Consider the following 5,592-nt stretch of genomic DNA (forward strand, 5'->3'; position numbering starts at 1 on the left):
ATGAGTCGGTCCTGACTCGATGATACCTAACAATAACAACAACAAATGTTTCCTTCATTGAATTGCTTTTGTACCTTTGTAAAAATATAGGTGTTGTGAGTCTATGTCTGCTTCTCTATTCTGTTCTATTGATCCACATATCTGTCCCTCAGCATACAGTTTTCATTGTTACATTTTTGTTACTAAGTGCCTTCAAGTCAGGTTTGACTCATTGTGACTCTGCATAAGGTTTCTTAAGGAGCAGCTGTTGGGTTTGAACCACCCACCTTGCAGTTAGCAGTTCAATGCTTATCCTACAGTGCCCTATCAGGATTCCTTGATTAATATGTTGTTGTTGTTGTTAAATGCCGCCGAGTCGGTTTCGACCCATAGCGACCCTGAATAGGGTTTCCGAGGCTGTAAATCTTTACGGGAGCAGATTGCCTCATCTTTCTCCCGCGGAGCAGCTGGTAGTTTCGAACTGCTGACCTTCCGGTTCACAGCCCGATTCGTAACCACTACGCTACCAGAGTTATATAATATATCTTAAAATTAGTCAGATTGATTCCTCTCATTTTCTTATTTTTTAAAATTGTTTTAGTTATTCTAGATCATTTGCCTTTCTTATAAATTTTGGAATAATATTAAAAAAAATTTTTTTAAATTGTGAATTGAGTTAAGGTTAACATACAAGACCATCAGCTTTACATTCAACCAATTATACGCTTTGTTTCATCTCAATGATTACAATCCCATCCCTGCAACAATAGTTACCCTATTTCCTTCCTGTGGCTTCCCTTTTACATTTTACATTTCACAAATGAACAAAGCAAAAATATCTGATGTACACATACAAAACAAAAAATACATATTCATTTAAATGTCTGAAGGGCATGTTCTGCAAGCCAGCCTCCTGCCTGCAGGCACACAGCCTTACTCAGTCCGTGGGCTTAGAGTCCACAACTGCTCTGTCTTTGCACACCATTGTCTCTGCTGTTGCAGCTTTTCTAGGTAGAATCTCACGCTCCACTCATGCTCTTCCTTCTTGATGTTCCTGGAAGCTTCTCTTCCTAAAATGAAAGATTAGCTTTCATTTTAATTTCAATTTAGTTTTAATTATAAAAGATTAAAATCTACAATTACAGTTGTTACAATCACAGTCAATTTTGCTAACAACTACTCACTGACTTATAAATTACTATTAGCATCTTCCTGCCTCTTCTTTCACCAGATCCATTTGGAGAAGAGGAAAACTATCCAGTGGGGAGTCTACCTTACCCTCCTCATTCTGAAACTAAGCACACTCATGTTAAGCCAGCCACTTTGTGCCTTTATAGCCCCCATTTTTGATAGCCAGTGTCTAAATTGCATGTCCCTATCAAAACTGCAAAGTTGCTTTGAACTAGAAGGTTGGCAGTTCAAGCTCACCAGATGCTCCTTGGAAACCCTATACAGGGTCACTATGGGTTGGAACAGACTTGATGGAACTTAACAACAACAACAATCAATCCAGTGCACTGAGGAAATAAACTTGTTCTTTGATATGAAGAATTCGTCCATTCTGGTTGGAATTTTGAGCAACTGCAACCATAAACAAAGGTACAGTTCATCAAAGTGTAGCAGTTTATACTTACTTACAGGATCCAGCATCTGTATCTTCATCTGGTTGAGTTCTGATTAGTTACCTTCAAGTTTGGGAGTTCACATGCACCTTGCTGCACTTTAGACCAGTTAGTCCCTAGTGGCTAGGTCAGTGCCCGTGGGTTCGGGAGTTCACACATCTCACTAAACTTCAGACCAGTCAGCCCTTCCTCTTCTCTCTCTCATCTCAAGGTCAATGGTGTCAGTGGAATATGGCCAAAGTCAGTCCATGTCTTCATTGCTACATTTCCCTCATTACTACTCACAAGTAGGCCCAGGTGGTCACCAGCGAGCATATTAGACTATTCGTTGGTTCCTTCTGAGTTCCAGTCTTAGAAGGAGGCTTTCCCTGATGGGCTGACTTGTCTTGCCTTGATGCCTCCAAAGCAAACAGCTTGCTTGATATTCTAACAGCCAAACAGTCTGCTTTTTTTCTGCAGGTATTTCTTTTAATATGACTCTTCGGTTCTCCCAGCAGTTCTGGGTTGGTCTGCCTATCTTTTCAAATGGGAATGTCCCAAGTCAGAAGGTTCTGGGTGGAGCTCAGGATTCCACCTAAGACCCCCTACTCTACAAAGGCTTAACAAGAAGCCTGTTTCCCTGGGTAAATTCTAATTTCCTTTTTAGAAAATCCAATCAGTTATAGGCTAAAGACTGGCTTGGAAGATTTCTGTAATTATAATTCCCAATATTAATTTCTATCAAACTTAAATGTCTATTTTACATTTGTAGACAGGAGAAACCAATATCTACAATATAGTCAAATACCCAAGTGTTTTTCCCTTTCCTTTATCCATTCAGACTATTTATCAATCCCTGTATCACAGAACACTTTTGTTCCAAGGTTTGGGATAATCTTTTTTATAGCTACAAAATATCTTGCTGGGATTTTTATAGGAGTTGCATTATATTTGTATATCAATTTGAGGAGATTTGACATCTTTACTATGTTAAATCTTTCAGCCTATAAACACAGTATTTATCTCCAATTATTTAGGTCTTCTGTGATTACTTATATCAGTATCATTTATTTTTCATAATATAAAACCTGTGTTGTTGTTGTTGTTAAGTGCCGTGGAGTCGGTTCCGACTCATAGCGACCCTGCACAGGGTTTCCAAGGCTGTAAATCTTTACGGGAACAGAGTACCTCATCTTTCTCCCATGGAACTGCTGGTAGTTTTGAACTGCTGACCTTGAGGTTCACAGCCTGATTTATAACCACTATGCTACCAGAGCTCCTAGTATGTTTTATTAGATTTTTATCTATTTCATATATTGCTAGTGAATATAACTGATATTGTTGTTGTTGTTAAGTGCCATCGAGTCAGTTCCGACCCATAGCGACCCTGTACAGGGTTTCCGAGGGTGTAAATCTTTACGGGAGTAGAAAGCCTCATCTTTCTCCTGTGGAGCGCCTGGTAGTTTCGAACCACAGACCTTAAGGTTCGCAGCCCGATTCGTAACCACTACGCTACCAGAGCTCCTTGTATCTTTAATTTTGGTATATGTGTGTTCATTGCTAGTATATAGAATGATAATTGATATTTGCATGTTTATTTTATGTCCTGTGACTTTGCTTACTTCATTATTTCAAGAAGGATTTAAAACAATTTTTTGAGATATTTTACATAGTCTATATAACAGTGTTCCACTGCTACTCATAAGGTTTTCAGTGGCTATATGTTCAGAAGTGGTCTTCCTGTCCTTCTTTCTAGTCTGTTTTATTCTGAAAGCTCATCTGAAACCTGTCCATCATGGCTAACCTTGCTGGTACTTAAAATACTGGTGACATAGCTTCCAAAACCACCAGCATGCAAACCACCAAAAACATGCAAGCCACCACATTAAGACAAAATGACAGACTGAACACTTAATTGTGCTCATAAAGAACCTGTACATAGACTAAGAGACAACCGTTCAAACAGAGCAAGGGGACATTGAATGGTTTAAAATCAGGAAAGATGTGTGTCAGGGCTGTATTCTTTTACCATGCTTATTCATTCTGTATGCTGAGCAAATCATCTGAAAAGCTGGATTATATGAAGAACATGGCATCAGGATTGAAGGAAGACTCATTAACAACTTGTGATATGCAGATGACATAATCTGGCTTGCTAAAAACAAAGAGGACTTAAAATCCTTACTGATGAAGATCAAAGACCACAGCCTTCAGTGTGAGTTGTGCCTTTACAGAAAACAAAAAATCCTTACCACTGAATCAATAAATAACATCATGACAAACGGAGAAAAGATTGAAGTTGTCAAAAACTTCATTTTTCTTGATTTCACTATCAACACCTATGGAAGCAGCTGTCAAGAAATCAAATGACATATTGCAGTAGATAAATCTGCTGCACAAAACTTTATTAAAGCGTTTAATAGCAAAGATGTCAGTTTGAGGACTTAGGTGTGCCTGATCCAAGCCACAAGATTTTAAATACCCTCTTGCGCATATGAAAGTTGGATAATTAATAAGGAAAACTGCAAAAGAATTGATACATTTGAGTTATGGTATTTGAGAAGAATATTAAAAGTACCATAAACTGCCAATAGAACAAACCAAACTGTGATGGAAGAAGTACAGCCAGAATGCTCCTTAGAAGCTAGGATGGCTGGACTTTGTTTTTCATACTTCGGACATATTATCAGGAGGAACCAGTCCCTAGAGAAGGACATCACGCTTGGTAAAGTGGAAAGTCAGTGAAAGAGGAAGACCCCAGTGAGATGGATTGGCACAGTGGTAGCAACAGTGAGCTCTTGTAAAGATCTGTATCTTGGAAACCTCTTACAGGGCTACTCGGAGTTGTAATGATTCCACAGCACACAGTAACAGCATCATGTTACATGTAATAAGGATGGCTATATTTCTTCTTTTCTGATATAGACTTTTATTTCATTTTCTTGCTTTATTGCATAGGCTAGAACTTCCAGTATTATGTTTAATAAGCGTGGCAAGAACAGACATCTAACACTTGTTCCTAATCTAAGGGGTAAAGCATTCAGTCTCTTAGCAATAAATACAATGTGATAAATTTTATAGAGGTTCTTTATCAAGTGGAAGGATTTGCCTACTATTCCTATTTTCTGAGGTTTTTTTTTTTTAACCTGAGTGTTGAATTTTTTCAAATGCTTTTTCTGCATTGAGTGATATCATAATATGAATTTTCTTCTTCAGCCTGTAATATGGTGTATTATACGACCTGACTTTCAAATATTGAAACATCCTTGCATTTCTGAAATAAACCTCACGTAGTCATGATGTATAATTCTTTTCATATATTATCAAAGTCTATTTGCTAATATTTTGTGAAGGATTTTTTTTGCATCTGCTGTCCTGGAGGATATTAATTTGAGGTTTTCTTGTTCTTTATATTGTCTGTGTCTAGGTTTTTCTAAAAGGAGACCTGGTTGCACAATAGTTAAGTGCTTAGTTAGTAGCTGAAAGGTCGGTGGTTTACACCCACTTGCTGTTCTGCAGGAGAAAAGCTCTAGTAACCTGCTACTCATGACAGATTACAGTCTAGAAAATTGTACGGGGCAGTTCTACTCTGTTCTATAGGGTTGCTATGAGCACATAATAACAAAGGCAGCTTCATAAAATGTAATGGCAAAGGAAATTTGTGGGATATACCCTTTGGTTCCAGATCTTTGCACATTTTATTGTAATATTTGGCTTTATCTTCTCGAGCTGATCTTTGAAATTTTCTGTTCAGCTGTTGGACCTCCTCATTTCTTCCATTTGCTTTAGCATCTCTACACTGGAGAGCAAGTTTCAATGTCTCTTCTGATATCCATTTTGACCTTTTCTTTCTTGTTTTCTCAATGAGTTTTTGCTTTCTTCATGTATTACATCTCAATGTAAAGAAAACAAAAATCCTCACCACTGGACCAATAAACAACATTCTTATCAACAGAGAAAAGATTGAAGTTGTCAAGAACTTCATTCTTCTTGGATCAACTATCAACACTCA

The sequence above is a fragment of the Chrysochloris asiatica genome, unplaced genomic scaffold (assembly GCF_000296735.1).
Source record: "Chrysochloris asiatica unplaced genomic scaffold, ChrAsi1.0 scaffold00060, whole genome shotgun sequence".
In the NCBI taxonomy this organism is placed as follows: domain Eukaryota; kingdom Metazoa; phylum Chordata; class Mammalia; order Afrosoricida; family Chrysochloridae; genus Chrysochloris; species Chrysochloris asiatica.